Genomic DNA, 20,064 nt, shown 5'->3' with positions numbered 1-20,064 from the left:
GCTTTCCTGGAAGCATATATAGATGATATAATTAACATGTCTTATATCCCTGGGTACAATTTTTGCCAGCCACATTACACAGAGTAATTGTTTAGTTATAGAATTTATTTATTTAATTTTATTTTTAAATTTTGCACCTATTTATTAATTTTGTTGTTTTTCTTTATTTTATTTTATTATTATTATACTTTAAGTTTTAGGGTACATGTGCACAAAGTGCAGGTTTGTTACACATGTATACATGTGTCATGTTGGTGTGCTGTACCCAACATTAGGTATATCTCCTAATGCTATCCCTCCCCCTCCTCCTACCCCGCAACAGTCCCCGGTGTGTGATGTTCCCCTCCCTGTGTCCATGTGTTCTCATTGTTCAATTCCCACCTATGAGTGAGAACATGCGGTGTTTGGTTTTTTGTTCTTGCGATAGTTTGCTGAGAATGATAGTTTCCAGCTTCATCCATGTCCCTACAAAGGACATGAACTCATCATTTTTTATGGCTGCATAGTATTCCATGGTGTATATGTGCCACATTTTCTTAATCCAGTCTATCATTGTTGGACACTTGGGTTGGTTCCAAGTCTTTGCTATTGTGAACAGTGCCACAATAAACATTCATGTGCATGTGTCTTTATAGCAGCATGATTTATAATCCTTTGGGTATATACCCAGTAATGGGATGGCTGGGTCAAATGGTATTTCTAGTTCTAGATCCCTGAGGAATCAGCACACCGACTTCCACAATGGTTGAACTAGTTTACAGTCCCACCAACAGTGTAAAAGTGTTCCTATTTCTCCACATCCTCTCCAGCACCTGTCGTTTCCTGACCTTTTAATGATGGCCATTCTAACTGGTGTGAGATGGTATCTCATTGTGGTTTTCATTTGCATTTTTCTGATGGCCAGTAACGATGAGCATTTTTTCATGTGTTTTTTGGCTGCACAAATGTCTTCTTTTGAGAAGTGTCTGTTCATATCCTTTGCCCACTTTTTGATGGGGTTGTTTGTTTTTTTCTTGTAAATTTCTTTGAGTTCATTGTAGATTCTGGATAACCTACTCATCTGAATAGATATATATTTATATATTTATATTTATATAAATAATTTTTTTTCAGAGAGGGAAAAATATAATTATATAGATAGACATAGAAAGAGAGGAGGTACATGTGGCAGAACTGTTAGTGAATGTAAAAATAGTCAATGAAGCTATAGCTCTAGGTTTTCCAGAGGTGTATTCAGGTAACTACTACTTACATGGTCATAAAATTGAATTTGTATGCAAAATTAGCCTTTAAATCAATGAGCTAAAATAAATGACTGCAATATTAAAGACAAGTATAGAGAAGGATGACTTTACATGAATTCAAATAATTTATGGAAAATAGCTAGTATTACTAAAATGTTCTCCTTTCCAATAATAGACACTGAAGGAATAATTTTTGTTGTTGTTGTGGTTCCTTTTGGAACTTTATATCTTATTTGAAAAGCATTTCTAATCCCTACACCAAGACGTAGGCAAAGTTGTAGGGACCATTAGGTCCCATTCCTCCCAGCCACATCTGCATTGAGTGAGTCGCAGTGCTCAACCTGGAATCAATTAAGGCTCTGCTAAATGTCTTTGTTTACTAGTTAAAACCTAGCTGCTTTTCATGAAAACTAAAGAGTCAACTCTATTTAGTTTGATGAGATAATTTGCCAGATCAGGATTATTCGAAATTTGACCTTTCCTTGAGTTCTGTTTTATATGTGATACTGGAATGTAGAGGGTAGGATAAATGTAGAAAACATGATCCTTGCTCTCAGTGACCTTGCCATCTAGATGCTGAAGGACACAGGTTACACTAGTCTGAGGACTGAAGTTTTAGTTCCAGAGATGAAATTGGGAGCAGGTTCTTTTTCCTTTCCTTTCTCTCCCTCCCTCCCTCTTTCCCTCCCTCCCTCCTTCCTTCCTTTCCTCCTTCCCTCCTCCCTCCTTCCTTCTCCTTCCCTCTCTCCTTCCTTTCTTCCTTCCCTCCTTCCTTTCCTCCTTCCCTCCTCCCTCCTTCCTTCCTTTCTTCCCTCTCTCCTTTTCTCCTTCCTTTTTTCCTTCCCTCCCTCCTTTTCTCCTTCCTTTTTTCCTTCCCTCCCTCCTTTTCTCCTTCCTTCCCTCCTTCCTTCCTTTTCTTTCTTTTTTTTGAGGCAGGGTTTCACTCTGTCATGCAGGCTGGAGTGTAGTGGCATGATCTCAACTCACTATAACCTTCATCTCCTGGGCTCAAGCTAACCTCCCACCTCAGCCTCCTGAGTATCTGGGACTACAAGTATGCACCACTAAGCATGGCTAATTTTTGTATTTTTTGTAGAGATGGGGTTTTGCAATGTTGCCCAGGCTGGTCTCAAATTCCTGGACTCAAGGGATCCACCCGCCTCAGCCTCACAAAGTGCTGGGATTACAGGCATGAGCCACCACGTCTGGCCAGGTTCTTTTTTCTCTAAAAAAGTGGACCTTTATGTGACCCCACAAAGAATGAGTAAAACCCAGCAAGTTTCAATGCCATCTCTAGCCCTTTCAGACAGAGCATAATAGAGTATTCTCAAAGAAGGAAAGGTATTCTACGGTGTATCTGTACCAGCATGGCACACATTTACCTATGTAACAATCCTGCATGTTCTGCACATGTGTCACAGAAATAAAAGTAAAATTAAAAAAAGAAGAAGAAGAAGGAAAGGGAGCAGGAGTTGTTCTGATAACTTGAGACTTCCAAGCATTAGCAGTGGGACACAGTGCACATACTATTGCCTTGAGCTGCTCTGCAGAGAAAGGAAGAGAGCCCTGTCTATTTACAGGGTCAGTGGTGTAGTCCTGGTCAAAATCAAGAGAAACCAAGTTTCAAGGCCTGGGTGGCCCTGGCACAATAGCACACCTGCCTATAAAAATACAAGGCAGGAAGTCAATTTCACGCTTACATTTCAAACATAGTATTAGGGCCTAAATTTAAGCTACTATTTTTTTCCAGTTGCAGACTTTTTTACTTATTTTTTTAGAACATTATTTATTTATGTATTTATTTATTTTAATTAATTTAAATTTTATTTTAAGTTCCAGGGTACATGTGCAGGATGTGCAGGTTTGTTACACAGGTAAATGTGTGCCATGGTGCTTTGCTAGACCTATCAACCCATCACCTAGGTATTAATCCCAGCATTCATTAGCTATTTTTCCTGATGCTCTCCCTCTTGCCACCTCTCCACGCCCCCAAGGCCCAGTATGTGTTGCTCCTCTCCCTGTGTCCATGTATTCTCATTGTTCAGCTTCCACTTATAGGTGAGAACATGTGGTGTTTGGTTTTCTGCTCCTGTGCTAGTTTGCTGAGGATAATGGCTTCTGGCTCCATCTATGACCCTGAAAAGGACGTGATCTCATTCCTTTTTATGGCTGCATAGTATTCTAGGGTGAATATGTGCCACAATTTCTTTATCCAGTCTATCATTGATGAGCGTTTAGGTTGGTTCCATGTCTTTGCTATTGTGAATAGTGCTGCAATGAGCATATGCGTGCATGTATCTTTATAATAGAATGATTTATATTCCTTTGGGTATATACGCAGTAATGGGATTGCTGGGTCAAATGGTATTCCTGGTTCTAGGTCTTTGAGGAATCGCCACACTGTCTTTCACAATGGTTGAACTAATTTACATTCCACTGACAGTGTAAAAGCATTCCTATTTCTCCACAGGCTCACCAGCATCTGTTATTTCTTGATCTTTTAATAATTGTTATTCTGACTGGCATGAGTTGATATGTCATTGTGGTTTTGATTTGCATTTCTCTAATGATCAGTGATGTTGAGCTTTTCTTCATATGTTTCTTGGCCCCATGAATGTTTTCTTTTCAGAAGTATCTGTTCATATAGTTTGCCTACTTTATAGTGGGTTTTTTTTTCTTGTAAATTTGTTTAAGTTCCTTGTAGACTCTGGATATTAGACTTTTGTCAGATGGATAGATTGCAAAAATTTTCTCCCATTCTGCATGTTGTCTGTTTGCTCTGATGGTAGTTTCTTTTGCTGTGCATAAGTTCTTTAGTTTAATTCGATCCCATTTGTCAATTTTTGCTTTTGTTGCAATTGTTTTTGACGTTTTCATCATAAAATCTTTGTCTGTGGCTATATCCTGAATGGTATTGCCTAGATTTTCTTCTAGGGTTTTTATAGTTTTGGGTTTTACATCTAAGTCTTAAATCCATCTTGAGTTAATTTTTGTATAAGGTGTAAGGAAGGAATCTAGTTTCAATATCCTGCATATGGCTAGCCAGTTTTCCCAGCACCATTTATTAAATAGGGAATCCTTTCCCTATTGCTTGTTTTTGTCAGGTTTGTTGAAGATCAGATGGTTGTCAATGTGCAGTTTTATTTTTCAGTTCTCTATTCTGTTCTGTTGGTCTATGCATCTGTTTTTGTAGCAGTACTATGCTATTTGGGTTACAGTAGCCTTGTAGTGTAGTTTGAAGTCGGGTAGCATGATGCCTCCAGCTTTTGTTCTTTTTGCTTAGGATTGTCTTGGCTATATGGGCTCTTTTTTGGTTCCATATGAATTTTAAAATAGTTTTTTCTGATTCTGTGAAGAATGCCAATGGTAGTTTAGTTGGAATAACATTGAATCTATAAATTACTTTAGACAGTATGGTCATTTTCACAATTGATTCTTCCTATCCTTGTGCATGGGATGTTTTTCCATTTGTTTGTGTCCTCCCTGATTTCCTTGAGCAGTGGTTTGTAGTTCTCCTTGAAGAAGTACTTCATTTCCCTTGTTGGCTGTATTCCTAGGTATTTTATTCTTTTTTTTTTTTTTTTTTTTTCAGATGGAGTCTCACTCTGTTGCCCAGGCTGGAGTGCAGTGGCGCAATCTTGGCTCACTGTGACCTCCGCCTCCCAGGTTCAAGCCATTCTCCTGTCTCAGCCTCCCAAGTAGCTGGGACTACATGCACATGCCTCCATGCCTGGCTAATTTTTTTGTATGTTTAGTAGAGACGGGGTTTCACTGTGTTGCCCAGGCTGGTTTCGAACTGCTGAGCTCAGGCAATTCACCCGCCTTGCCCTCCCAAAGTGCTAGGATTACAGGTGTGAGCCACCATGCCCAGCCTATTTTATTCTTTTTGTAGCAATTGTGCATAGGAGTTCATTTGTGATTTGGCTCTCTGCTTACCTGTTGTTGGTGTATAGGAAAGCTAGCAATTTTTGTACACTTATTTTATATCCTGAGACTTTGCTGAAGTTGCTTATCAGCTTAAAAAGCTTTTGTGCTGAGACGATGGGGTTTTCTAGATATAAGATCATGTTATCAGAAATATGTGACCCATTTATACAAGATAGTTTGGGCTTCAGATTATAACAACTTCTAGTTTGAGGAGATCTTGAAAATTATGCATGCTCAGTTTACTCCTAGTATAAGCATAAACCAGTAGAAAAAGAGTTGAGGCTTTGGAGCCAAACTGTCAAGGTTAAAATCCCTGTTCAAACTCTTAGTCTCTGACCTTAGGAAAACACCTCACTTTTTGTTCCCATATTTATAAAAGGAAGGAAGTCCTTTTATCATAAATTCACTTACTGCTTAATTTAATACATGCAAAGAGTAAGCGATATTGGCTCACACATAATAAAACACTCAACAAAATTTAGGTATTATGAAAATTTTAAGAATTATTGCTCTTCTTGCCAGAAATGGTTAACATTTTCTGAGAAGGACCATGTAGGTAATCAATGTTTTAAGCTTCACAGGCCATATGATGTCTTTCCCGACTATTCAAATCTGCCCTTGCAGTGTGAAAGGAGACATAGAAAATATGTAAATGAAAGATGACTTTTACAATAAAACTTTATATATGGACACTACAAAAAAAAAGATCATGTCATATGCAAACAAATATAATTTGACTTCCTCTCTACCTATTTGAATACGCTTTCTTTCTTTCTCTTGCCTGATTGCTCTGGCCAAAAGTTCCAATACTATGTTGAAAAGGAGTGGTGTGAGAGGGCATCCTTGTCTTGTGCCTGTTTTCAAAAGGAATGTTTTCAGCGTTTGCCCATTCAGTATGATGTTGGCTATGGGTTTGTCATAAATAGCTCTTATTATTTTGAGGTATGTTCCTTCAATACCTAGTTTATTGAGAGTTTTTAACATGAAAGGATGTTGACTTTTATCAAAGGCCTTTTCTGTGTCTATTGATATAATCATGTGGTTTTTATCTTTAATTCTGTTTATGTGATGAATTACTTTTATTGATATGTTTATGTTGAACCAGCCTTGCATCCTGGGGATGAAGCCAACTTTATTGTGGTGGATACGCTTTTTCATGTGCTGCTGGGTTCGTTTTGCCAGTACTTTATTGAGGATTTTTGCATCAGTGTTCATCAAGGATATTGGCTTGAAGTTTTCTTTTTTGTTGTATCTCTGCCAAGTTCTGCTATTAGGATGATACTGGCCTCATAAAATAAGTTAGGGAGGGGTCCCTCCTTTTCAGTTGTTTGCAATAGCTTCAGAAGAAATGGTACCAGTTCCTCTATGTACCTCTGATAGAATTCAGCTGTAAATCTGTCTGGTTCTGGGATTTTTTTGATTGGTAGGCTATTTATTACTGCCTCAATTTCAGAAATTATTATTGGTCTATTCAGTGATTCAACTTCTTTCTGTTCCAGTCTTGGGAGGGTGTATGTGTCCAGGAATTTATCAATTTCTTCTAGACTTATTAGTTTATTTGTATAGAGGTGTGTATAGTATTCTCTGATGGTTGTTTGTATTTCTGTAGGGTCAGTGGTGATATCCCCTTTATCATTTTTTATTGTATCTATTTTATTCTTCTCTCTTTTCTTCTTTATTAGTCTAGCTAACAGTCTATTTTTTTTTTGAAAAAACAGCCCCTGGATCTGTTGATTTTTGAAGGGTTTTTAATGTCTATATCTCCTTCAGTTCAGCTCTGATCATGGTTGTTTCTTGTCTTCTGCTACCTTTGGGGTTTGTTTACTCTTGGTTCTCTAGTTCTTCTAGTTGTGATGTTAGGTTGTTAATTTGAGATCTTTCTAGCTTTTTGATGTGGGCATTTAGTGCTATTAATTTCCTTCTTAACACTGCTTCAGCTGTGTCTCAGGGATTTTGGTACGTTATCTCATCTAATTAGTTTGAAAGAACTTCTTGATTATTTCTGCCTTAATTTCACTATTTACCCAGGAATCATTCAAGAGCAGGTTGTTCAATTTCCATGTAGTTGTGTGTTTTTCAATGAGTTTCTTAATCTTGAGTTCTAATTTGGTTGTACTGTGTTCTGAGAGACTGTTTGTTATGATTTCAGTTATTTTGCTTTTGCTGAGGGGTGTTTTACTTCCAATTATGTGATCAATTTTAGAGTAAGTGCCATGTGGCATCAAGGAGAATGTATGTTCTGTTGTTTTGGGGTGGAGAGTTCGATAGATATCTATTAGGTCCACTTGATCCAGAGCTGAGTTCAAGTCCTGGATATCTTTGTTAATTTTCTGTCTCAATGATCTGTCTATTGACAGTGGGGTGTTAAAGTCTCCCAATATTATCGTGGGGAGTCCATGTCTCTTTGTAGGTCTCTAAGAACTTGTTTTATGAATCTGGCTGCTCCTGTATTGGGTGCATATATATTTAGGATAGTTAGCACTTCTGATTGAATTAAACCCTTACCCATTATATAAAGGCATTATATAATGCCCTTCTTTGTCTTTTTTGATCTTTGTTGAGTTAAAGTCTGTTTTGTCAGAAACTGGGATTGCAATACCTGCTTTTTTCTGCTTTCCATTTACTTGGTAAATTTTCCTTTATTCCTTAACTTTGAGCCTGTGTGTGTCTTTGTATGTGAGATGGGTCTCTCTAATACATCACACCAACGGGTCTTGACTCTTTATTCACCTTGCCATTCTGCTGTTTTTTAATTGGGGCACTTATCCAATTTACATTTAAGGTTAATATTATTATGTGTGAATTTGATCCTGTCCTCATGATGCTAGCTGGCTATTCTGCACACTTATGTGGTTGTTTCATAATGTCATTGATCTGTGTACATCAGTGTGTTTTTGTAGTGGCTTGTAATGGTTTTTCCTTTCCATATTTAGTGCTTCCTTCAGAAGCTCTTCCAAGGCAGGCCTGGTGGTGATGAATTCCCTCAGCATTTGCTTGTCTGAAAAGGATCTTATTTCTCCATCACTTATGAAGCTTAGTTTGGCCAGACATGAAATTCTGCGTTGGATATTGTTTTCTTTAAAAACGTTGGACATTGGCCCCCAATCTCTTCTGGCTTTTAGGGTTTCTGCAGACAGATCCGTTGTTAGTCTGATGGGCTTCCCTTTGTAGGTGACCTGGCCTTACTCTCTGGCTGCCCTTAACATTTTTTCCTTCATTTTGACCTTGGAGAATATGATGATTATTTGTCTTCAGGCTAATTTTTCTCATGGAGTATCTTACTGGGGTTCTCTGGATTTCCTGAATTTGAATGTTGGCCTGTCTTGCTAGATTGGGGAAGTTCTGGATAATATCCTGAAATATGTTTTCCAACTTGGTTCTGTTCTCCCTGTCTCTTTCAGGTACCCCAATAAGTCATAGGTTCAGTCTTTTTACATAATCCCATAGTTCTTGGGGGTTTTGTTTGTTCCTTTTCATTCTTTTTTCTATAATCTTGTCTGCCTGTCTTATTTCAGCAAGATTGTCTTCAAGGTTGAGATTCTTTCCTCCACTTGGTCTGCCCAGCTATTGATACTTGTGGTTGCACTGTGATGTTATTGTGTTGTGTTTCTCAGCTCCATCAGGTCATTTATGTTTCTCTCTAAACTGATTATTCTGATTAAGAGCTCCTGTAATGCTTTATCATGGTTCTTAGCTTCTTTGGATTGGGTTAGAACAAGCTCCTTTCATCCAGCGAAGTTCATTATTACCCATCTTCTGAAGCCTACTTCTGTCAGTTCATCCATCTAAGCCTCGGCCCAGTTCTGTGCCCTAGCTAGAGATTGTGTTGTGATCATTTGGAAGAGAAAAGGCACTCTGGCCTTTTGAGTTTTCAGAGGTTTTGCATTGAATCTTTCTCATCTTTGTGAGCTTATCTACCTCCAATCTTTGAGGCTGCTGACCTTTGGATTGGGTTTGTGTGGGGTCTGTTTTGTTGATGTTTTTGATGTTATTACTTTCTGTTGTTTGCTTGTTTTCCTTTTAACAGTCAGGCCCTTCTTCTGTAGGGCTACTGTGGTTTGCTGGAGGTCCATTCCAGACCCTATTTGCCTGGGTCCCTCCCACACCTGGAGGTGTCCCCAGTGGAGGCTACAGAACAGCAAAGATGGCTGCCTGCTCCTGTTTCTGGGATCTCCATCCCAGAGGGACACTGACCTGATGCCGGCGGGAATGCTCTTTTACAAGATTTCTGACAACCTGTGTTGTGGGGTCTCACCAGTCAGGAGGCATAGTATCAGGGACCCGCTTAATGAAGCACTCTGGCTGTCCCTTGGCAGAGTGGGTGCACTGCGTTGGGGGCACAATCCCCCTCGTCCAGACTGCCTGGACTCTTCAGAGCCACCAGGCAGGAAAGACTAAGTCCACTGAACCATGGAGAACGTGGCCACCCCTCCCCGCAAAGGGCTCCATCCCAGGGAGATCAGAGTTCTCTCCGTAAACCCCTGGCTGGAGTTGCTGAATTTCCCACAGGGAGGCCCAGTCTGGTGAGGAGGGATGGATCTGGTTCCCACCTAAAGAAGCAATCTGGTCAAGATCTGCCATAGCCGCTGTGCTGTGGGGAATTCCTCCCGGTCCAAACCGCCCAGTCTCCCTGGTACCTGCTGGGGAAATTGCTGACTGGAGCTGCAGTGATGGCGGCAGCACTTCTGCTCTGGGAACTCAGTCATCTTAAGCAGTCTCCAGCCTGCTGCCTGGAGTCTGCATAGCTATGTACTTGGGACCCAAGGTCCTGGTGGCGTGGGCTCACGAGGGGATCTCTTGATCCACAGGTTGCACAGATCCGTGGATAAAGTGTGGTTTCCCAGGCAAGGTAGCACAATCACTCACCGCCCCTCTTGGCTGGGAGGGGGAGCTTCCCTTACCCCGTGCAGCTCCTGGGTGGGCTGTCACTCCACTCCACCTGCTTTTCCTCACTCTCCATGGGTCCCACCAACCACCTAGTCAGTCCCAGTGAGAGAACCTGAATATCCCAGTTGAAGGCACAGGGTTCATTTGCCATTTTCGTTCTTCTATTATTTATTTTTAATTGAGAATAAGCATTGTACATATTTATCACAAACAGCATTATATTTTGAAATATATACATTGTGGAATGGCTAAATGAAGTTAATTAACATATGCATTACTTAACATACTTATCATTTTTTTGTGGTGAGAACACATAAAATCTATTTTCCCAGCAATTTTCTTTTTTTTGCCTAATATTTGCATTTTTCTTCTTATTATTATTATAGTTTGTTTTAGGGTACATGTGCACAATGTGCAGGTTTGTTACATATGTATCCATGTGCCATGTTGGTTTGCTGCACCCATTAACTCGTCATTTAGCATTAGGTATATCTCCTAATGCTGTCCCTCCCCTCTCCCCCCACCCCACAACAGTCCCCAGAGTGTGATGTTCCCCTTCCTGTGTCCATGTGTTCTCATTGTTCAATTCCCACCTATGAGTGAGAACATGTGGTGTTTGGGTTTTTGTCCTTGAGATAGTTTACTGGGAATGATGGTTTCCAGTTTCATCCATGTCCCTACAAAGGACATGAACTCATCAATTTTTATGGCTGCATAGTATTCCATGGTGTATATGTACCACATTTTCTTAATCCAGTCTATCGTTTTTGGACATTTGGGTTGGTTCAAAGTCTTTGCTATTGTGAATAGTGCCACAATAAACATGTGTGTGCATGTGTTTTTACAGCAGCATAATTTATAGTCCTTTGGGTATATATACAGTAATGGGATGGCTGGGTCAAATGGTATTTCTAGTTCTAGATCCCTGAGGAATCACCACACCGACTTCCACAATGGTTGAACTAGTTTACAGTCCCACCAACAGTGTAAAAGTGTTCCTATTTCTCCACATCCTCTCCAGCACCTGTTGTTTCCTGAATTTTTAATGATGGCCATTCTAACTGGTGTGAGATGGTATCTCATGTGGTTTTGATTTGCATTTCTCTGATGGCCAATGATGATGAGCATTTTTGCATGTGTTTTTTGGCTGCATAAATGTCTTCTTTTGAGAAGTGTCTGTTCATGTCCTTCGCCTGCTTTTTGATGGGGTTGTTTGTTTTTTCTTGTAAATTTGTTTGAGTTCTTTGTAGATTCTGGATATTAGCCCTTTGTCAGATTAGTAGGTTGCGAAAATTTTCTCCCCATTTGTAAGTTGCCTGTTCACTCTGATGGTAGTTTCTTTTGCTGTGCAGAAGCTCTTTAGTTTAATTAGATCCTATTTGTCAATTTTGGCTTTTGTTGCCATTGCTTTTGGTGTTTTAGACATGAAGTCCTTGCCCATGCCTATGTCCTGAATGGTATTGCCTAGGTTTTCTTCTAGGGTTTTTATGGTTTTAGGTCTAACATGTAAGTCTTTAATCCATCTTGAATTAATTTTTGTATAAGGTGTAAGGAAGGGATCCAGTTTCAGCTTTCTCCATATGGCTAGCCAGTTTTCCCAGCACCATTTATTAAATAGGGAATCCTTTTCCCATTGCTTGTTTTTGTCAGGTTTGTCAAAGATCAGATAGTTGTAGATACGCAGCATTATTTCTGAGGTCTCTGTTCTGTTCCATTCATCTATGTCTCTGTTGTGGTACCAGTACCATGCTGTTTTGGTTACTGTAGCCTTGTGGTGTAGTTTGAAGTCAGGTAGTGTTATGCCTCCAATTTTGTTCTTTTGGCTTAGGATTGACTTGGCAATGCGGGCTCTTTTTTGGTTCCATATGAACTTTAAAGTAGTTTTTTCCAAGTCTGTGAAGAAAGTCATTGGTAGCTTGATGGGGATGGCACTGAATCTATAAATTACCTTGGGCAGTATGGCCATTTTCACGATATTGATTCTTCCAACCCATGAGCATGGAATGTTCTTCCATTTGTTTGTATCCTCTTTTATTTCATTGAGCAGTGGTTTGTAGTTCTCCTTGAAGAGTTCCTTCACGTCCCTTGTAAGTTGGATTCCTAGGTATTTTATTCTCTTTGAAGCAACTGTGAATGGGAGTTCACTCATGATTTGGCTCTCTGTTTGTCTGTGATTGGTGTACAAGAATGCTTGTGATTTTTGTACATGGATTTTGTATCCTGAGACTTTGCTGAAGTTGCTTATCAGCTTAAGGAGATTTTAGGCTGAGACAATGGGGTTTTCTAGATATACAATCATGTCATCTGCAAACAGGGACAATTTGACTTCCTCTTTTCCTAATTGAATACCCTTTATTTCCTTCTCCTGCCTGATTGCCTTGGCCAGAACTTCCAGCACTATGTTGAATAGGAGTGGTGGGAGAGGGCATCCCTGTCTTGTGCCAGTTTTCAAAGGGAATGCTTCCAGTTTTTGCCCATTCAGTATGATATTGGCTGTGGGTTTGTCATAGATAGCTCTTATTATTTTGACATATGTCCCATCAATACCTAATTTATTGAGAGTTTTTGGCATGAAGGGTTGTTGAATTTTGTCAAAGGCCTTTTCTGCATCTATTGAGATAATCATGTGGTTTTTGTCTTTGGTTCTGTTTATATGCTGGATTACATTTATTGATTTGCATATGTTGAACGAGCCTTGCATCCCAGGGATGAAGCCCACTTGATCATGGTGTATAAGCTTTTTTATGTGGTGCTGGATTTGGTTTGCCAGTATTTTATTGAGGATTTTTGCATCAGTGTTCATCAAGGATATTGGTCTGAAATTCTCTTTTTTGGCTGTGTCTCTGCCAGGCTTTGGTATCAGGATGATGCTGGCCTCATAAAATGTGTTAGGGAGGATTCCCTCTTTTTCTATCAATTGGAATAGTTTCAGAAGGAATGGTACCAGTTCCTCCTTGTACTTCTGGTAGAATTCGGCTGTGAATCCCTCAGGTCCTGGACTCTTTTTGGTTGGTAAGCTATTGGTTATTGCCACAATTTCAGAGGCGTTATTGGTCTATTCAGAGATTCGACTTCTTCCTGGTTTAGTCTTGGGAGGGTGTATTTGTCGAGGAATTTATCCATTTCTTCTAGATTTTCTAGTTTATTTGCATAGAGGTGTTTGTAGTATTCTCTGATGGTAGATTGTATTTCTGTGGGATCGGTGGTGATATCCCCTTTATCATTTTTTATTGCATCTATTTGGTTCTTCTCTCTTTTCTTCTTTATTAGTCTTGCTAGCGGTCTATCAATTTTGTTGATCTTTTCAAAAAACCAGCTCCTGGATTCATTAATTTTTTGAAGCATTTTTTGTGCTTCTATTTCCTTCAGTTCTGCTCTGATTTTAGTTATTTCTTGCCTTCTGCTAGCTTTTGAATGTGCTTGCTCTTGCTTTTCTTGTTCTTTTAATTGTGATGTTAGGGTGTCAATTTTGGATCTTTCCTGCTTTCTCTTGTGGGCATTTAGTGCTATAAATTTCCCTCTCCACACTGCTTTGAATGTGTCCCAGAGATTCTGGTATGTTGTGTCTTTGTTCTCGTTGATTTCAAAGAACATCTTTATTTCTGCCTTCATTTCGTTATGTACCCAGTAGTCGTTCAGGGGCCGGTTGTTCAGTTTCCATGTAGTTGAGCGGTTTTGAGTGATTTTCTTGATCCTGAGTTCTAGTTTGATTGCCCTGTGGTCTGAGAGACAGTTTGTTATAATTTCTGTTCTTTTACATTTGCTCTCTCAGCAATTTTCCAAACTTCAATACATTGTTTTTAACTATAGTCACCGTGTTGTGCAAGATAGCTCTTGAATTTGGTTCTCTAATCTAACTGAAATTTGTATCCTTTGACCAATATCTCCTTCACCCTACAACCACCCCATTCCCCAATCCATGCTAACCACCATTCTACTCTCTATTATGAATTCAACTTTTCTGTGAGTTTTGGGTCTTATATCAAAGTCTTCAATTTTTTTGGATTCCACATACAAGTGAGATCATGTGATATTTCCCCTTCTGTGCCTGGCTTGTTTAATGTCATGTCCTCCAGGTTCATCCATGTTGTCCCAAATGACAGGATTTTCTTCTTTTTAAAGCATGAATAGTATTCTATGCTGTATTTTCTTTATCCACTCATTCATTGATGAACATTCAGGTTGATTCCATATCTTGGCTATTGTGAACAATGCCACAGTGAACATGGGAGTACAGATATTTCTTCAACATATTGATTTCATTTCCTTTAGATGTATACCTACTAGTGTGATTACTGGATCATATAGTAATTCTATTTTTGATATTTTGAAAAACTTCCATACTATTTTCCTTAATGGCTCTACTAATTTACATTCCCACCAACAGTGTGCAAGGGTTCCCTTTTCTTCACATCTGCTCCAACTCTTGTTATCTTTCCCTTTTTTTATAACAGTCATTTTAACTTGTGAGAGGTGATGTCTTTTAATTTAGATTTCTCTGCTGGTAAGTGATGCCGAGCATTTTTTCATATACCTATTAGCCATTTGTATGTCCTCTTTTGGGAAACGTCTATTCACATTTTTTGCCCATTTAAAAAATTGGGTTATTTGTTTTCTTGCTATTGAGTTGTTTGAGCTCCTTACATATTTTGGATATCAATCCATATTGTCTCTTCTGCAGGTTGTTTATTCACTCTGTTGATTGTTTCCTTTGCTGTGCGGAAGCTTTTTAGTTTGATATAATCTAATTTGTCTCTTTTTGCTTAGTTGACTGTGCTTTGGGGGTCATATTAAAAAAATCACTGCCAAGACCAATGTCATGACATTTTTCCTCTAAGTTTTCTTATAGTAGTTTTATAGTTTTAGGTCTTATATCTAAGTCTTTAATATGTTTTGAGTTGATTTTTGTTTATGGTAGGAGATAAGGGTCTAATTCATTCTTCTACAAGTGGCTATCTAATTGTCCCAACACCATTTATTGAAGAGACTGTCATTTACCCATTGTGTTTTTTTGGCATCTTTGTTGAAAATCAACTAACCATAAATGTGTGGGTTTATTTCTGGGCTCTGTTCTATTCCATTGGCCCATATGTCTGTTTTAATGCTAGTACCATGTTTTTATTATTGTTATTATTATTTTTCTCAAAATTGCTTTGGCTATTCAGAGTTATTTGTGAGTCCATCATATTTTAGTATTGTTTTTCTGTTTCTGTGAAAAATATCCTTGGAATTTTGATAGGGATTGCATTGACTGTAAATTGCTTTGAGTAGTATGGACATTTTAACAATATTAATTCTTCTAATCCATGAATACGGGATATCTGGAGACCAAGGGATATCTGTCTGTTATCCAGGCTGGGGTGCAGTGGTGGGATTGCCCCTCACTATAATCTTGTACTCCTGGACTCAAGTAATCCTCCCACCTCAGCCTCCTGAGTAGCTAGGACTACAGATGCATGCCACCATGCCTGGCTAATGAAGTCATTTTTTTTAAATAAAATGTTTGGCATACAGGCTGGAATGTATGGGACAATTGGAGCAAGTTTGTAATCTCTCTCTTCATGTGGCTTCTCCACGTGGCTAGATTGGGCTTCCTTGTGTGTGGTGGTCTTAGGGCGATTAGACTTCTTACATGGTGACTGGCTTCATCCAGAATGAGCATTTCAAGACACCTGAGTGGAAGCTGCAAAGCTTCTTATGACAATCTCAGAAGTCCTCAAGTGTCACTTTCTCTGAACTCTATTGGTTAGAGCAGTCACAGGTCATTCCTCACAGAAATAAAAAAAAAATTTAAAAATTAATATGAAACCACAAAAAGACCTTGAATAGCCAAAGAAATCCTGGACAAAAAGAATAAAGCTGGAAGTATCACACTAGCTGACTTCAAAATGTATTACAAAGCTATAGTAATCAAAACATCATAATACTGTCATAAAAGAAGTCACATAAGCCAGTAGAACAGAACAGAAAACCAAGAAATAAACCTACATATGTACAACCAACTGATTTTAGAAGGGCCAAGAACATTCGCTGGAGAAAGGAAAATCTCTTCAATAAATGATGCTGGGAAAACTGGATATTTATATGCAGAAAAATGAAGCTAGCCCCCTCTCTCTCACCATATGTGAAAATTAACCCAAAATGGATTAAGAATTAAATGACTAGAAGACTTAAATCACTAGAAGAATGACTAGAAGAATTAAATAACTAGAAGAAAACATAGAAGAAATGCTTCAGGACATTGATCTAGGCAAAGAGTTCATGGAGAATATCTCAAAAACACAGGCAACAAAAGGAAAAATAGACAAATGAGATTATAACAAACTAAAAGCCTTCTGCATAGCAAAGGAAACAATCAACAGAGTGAATAGACAACTTGCAGAATGGGAGAAAATGCCTGCAAACTATTCATCCAACAAGGGATTCATATTTAGAATACACAAGGAACTCAAACAGCTCAAGAGCAAAAAAATAAATAACATGATTAAAAGTGGGCAAATGAGCTGAATAGACATCTTTAGGAAGAAGATATACAAATGGCTAACAGATATATAAAAAATACTCAACATCACTAATCATCAGGGAAATGCAAATCAAAGCCACAATGAGATATCATCTCACCCCAGTAACAACAGCTGTTATCAAAAAGACAAAAATAACAAATAATAGCAAGGATGTGGAGAAAGGGAAACTCTTATCCACTGTTGATGGGAATATAAATCAGTACAGCCATTATGTACAGCAGTTGTAGAGGTTCCTCACAAAACTAAAATTAAGCTGAGTGCAGTGGTGTGTGCCCATAGTCTCAGTTACTCTGGAGGCCAAGATGGGAAAATAGTTTGAGATCTTCAAGTTGGCAGTGTGCAATGATCACATCTGTATATAGCCACTGCATTCCACCCTTGAGTCATATGGCAACATAGTGACAACCCATTCTTTAAAAAAATAACAAATAAAAAAATAAATAGAACTACAATATGATCCAGCAATCCCACTGCTGGGTATATATCCAAAGGAAAGGAAATCAGTATGTTGAACACATAGCTGTACTCCCATGTTTATTAAAGCACCGTTCACAATAGCCAAGATATGGAATCAACCTACATGTCCATCAACAGATGGATAAAGAAGTTATGGGGACTGGGTGTGGTGGCCTATGCTATAATCCCAGCACTTTGGGAGACTGAGGCAGGAGAATCACTGGAGACCAGGAATCCAAAATCAGCCTGGGCAAAAAAGTGAGACCCCATCTCTTCAAAAAAAATTTTAAAAATTAGCCAGGCCTGGTGGCATGATGTACTTGTAGTCCCAGCTACTTGGGAGGCTAAGGCTGGAGGATGGCTTGAGCCTAGGAGTTTGAGGCTGTAGTGAGCTATGATCATGCCACTGCACTGTAAAAAAAAAAGAATTGAAAAGAAATTGTGGTACGTATACACAGTGGAATGCTATTTAGCCAGAAAAAAGAACAAAAATGTCATTCATGGCGACACGGATGAGCTTTGAGGACATTGTGTTAAGTGAAATAATTCAGGCACACAAAAAAATGTCTCATATGTGGAAGCTAAAATATTCGATTCATTGAAGTAGAGAGTAGAATGGTAGTTCCTAGAAGCTGGGAAGGGTTGAGGATAGTGAGGGAATATCTAAAGGTTGGTTAATGGAGGAAGAATCTCTAATGTTCTATAGCACTACAGGGGTACTATAATTAATAATTTTATTTATTTATTTATTTTATTACATAAATTAACCCATTTATCATAGACTAGTGGTGTCTCAAATGGTGGAGCTTCTACTGGTCTTCAAATTCCTTCAGTCTTCTGATGGCAACTTTACTGTGATGGTGGAAGTGGTGTTATAGGTCCGGGCACCACCAGCTACCACTTCCATGCAGAAGCCACAGTGCCAGGTCCCCACAGCTTGTCTCTTTATCTCGATTTTGCCACGGAAGGAGCAAGTGTCGTTGGCATGTTGGTAAATTATAATTTTCTTCACCATTTTCTGGAGGGAGGCACATAGTGAGTCCCATATTTATTGATAATTTTGACTTTCTTGTTGGCTTTAATCATTTCACCACCAACTGGGTCCGAGCCCAGACAGCAACAACAATTTATAGTATATTTTCGAATAGCTAGAAGAGCGGATTTTGAAAATTCACAAAACAACAACAAAAAATGTTTGAGATGACAGATATGTTAATTACCCTGATTTGATCATTGCACATTGTATACATGTATTGAAATATCACCCTGTACCCCATAAGTATGTATAATTATTATGTCAATTAAAGTTAATAATAAAAGGGAAAAAAAGCAGTCATAGGTCAGCTAAGATTGGAGGTGAAAGAATAACCTCTACCTCTCAATGTACCTTGTATGGTCAAAGACAGAAGTAATTCATTATTTCACAAAGTGTGTTTCTAGAATCTGATTAGTTCATATGTGAAGAGAGACCGATGTCTATGTAACCAAGAAGTCACATTTGATCAAATCAGATTTCTCCTAGGCAAAGGGAGCCAGAAGAGCAGGAATATTTTCAGCAGGAAAAGGAAAATACCACATCTCAGCTGCTGTTCTGGGACCAGGATTCTTTTAGCCGCATTTTAAGAAAACAAAAAATGACTGCCAGCACCAGGCTTTCTGGGGAGGCCCCCAGAGGTGTCCCAGCCTTGTGCCACTCTTGCTTGGTGCCTGTGCCCTGGGAGCTTCTGGCTTCAAGTTCCTTCAGGGGGCATTGTTCCAGCACCCCCAGCTCTGCTCTCATAAACCTGTGGCCAGTGTTTCCTCTCACTGGTTTAGGTGAATTTTTAGTCTCTACAGTTGTAGCCTCTAGTCATGCCCAGCTGCCTGTCTGGAGCATCCAAGCTACCAAGGATTGTTTTTCTTAGTGTTCTGGTTACAAAGTTGACTACATGTTGAGTAGTTTTCCCCACTTCATGTACCCCATAAGCCCTGTGGCTTTTAGTGTTGATTTTGCAGAATGTGAGGCTTTTCAGTAATGTAAATTTTACATGATAGCAGGAAAGTCTGAACTATTTATTCTCCATTAATATAAAGCACCAGTCCTTGGAGAGAAGCTGATTCCATTCTTGGGGTAATATCCTAGACTGGTTTGGAACATTTCTTGCCACAAAGAAATGATGCTTTAGAAATCCTGGAGAAAGATATCGAAACCAGCTTAAAGGAGGATCCTATTGGCCAAGTTCTGATAATTTAAGTATATAAAATAAAATAAATATAGTTAATTAAAATATTTTGGGTCATGAAGAGCCAGAGTCAACAGTATTTAAAGAAAAATGAGAGCTTTCTTTTAAAATAACACATGATATACTTGGATAGCATTTCTTCCAATGAGCAAAGATGTTATTCACTTTTAATAGTATGAATAGTTCAGTGTTGTAGATACACACATACACACACAAACACACACATACACACACACACACAGGTGGACAAAATACACGTCAGCCAAAGACTGAAAAGATTTTATTCCCAGATATGGGACGTCCTTGTTCATCATGACAATTGAGGTACATTCATCATATGCTGAATTATTAAGACAATTTGCAAAGTCTTAAAATTCACCAACACTTCCATTGCCCATATCACCTAGAATTTACAGGTAGTAGTAAAACATTAAGGTAGGAATTTGAAAAACATTAAACTGGCTAAGATTTTTGCAGAAACTAGATTCAGACAGACAGAGGGCTTGTCCTCAAGCTGTCATGAACATGAGATTATCAGGCAGCAGAAAGATGGGACTCTCCCCCTTACTCTTGAGTGGACAGGCTCATGAAAGCACTTGCTTTCTTTAGCCTGTGGCCTGCCACTTACATTTATTTGATGGCATATTAATCTAGTGTAAAGTACTAATGAAATTCATCAAACCTTTTCACTCATAAGACGTAAGAACCCCTTCTCCCCTTCCTACGTTTATCTCCCTTGAATCTGAAGGTACTCAAATAAAACGTGTATCCTTGAGTGGAGTGGATTTTGTCTTTTAAACAGAC

The 20,064-nt window shown here is 38.8% G+C and overlaps 1 pseudogene; it reads right to left on the bottom strand.

The window, feature by feature from the left end:
- Window positions 1-17,847: 17,847 nt before the first annotated feature.
- Window positions 17,848-18,124, bottom strand: LOC115836633 (annotated as a pseudogene).
- Window positions 18,125-20,064: the final 1,940 nt, after the last annotated feature.

This window comes from Nomascus leucogenys, chromosome 9 (genome assembly GCF_006542625.1).
Source record: "Nomascus leucogenys isolate Asia chromosome 9, Asia_NLE_v1, whole genome shotgun sequence".
In the NCBI taxonomy this organism is placed as follows: Eukaryota; Metazoa; Chordata; class Mammalia; order Primates; family Hylobatidae; genus Nomascus; species Nomascus leucogenys.
The sequence above is the reverse complement of the archived record's forward strand: the minus strand, read 5'-3'. Positions and strand labels throughout refer to the sequence as shown.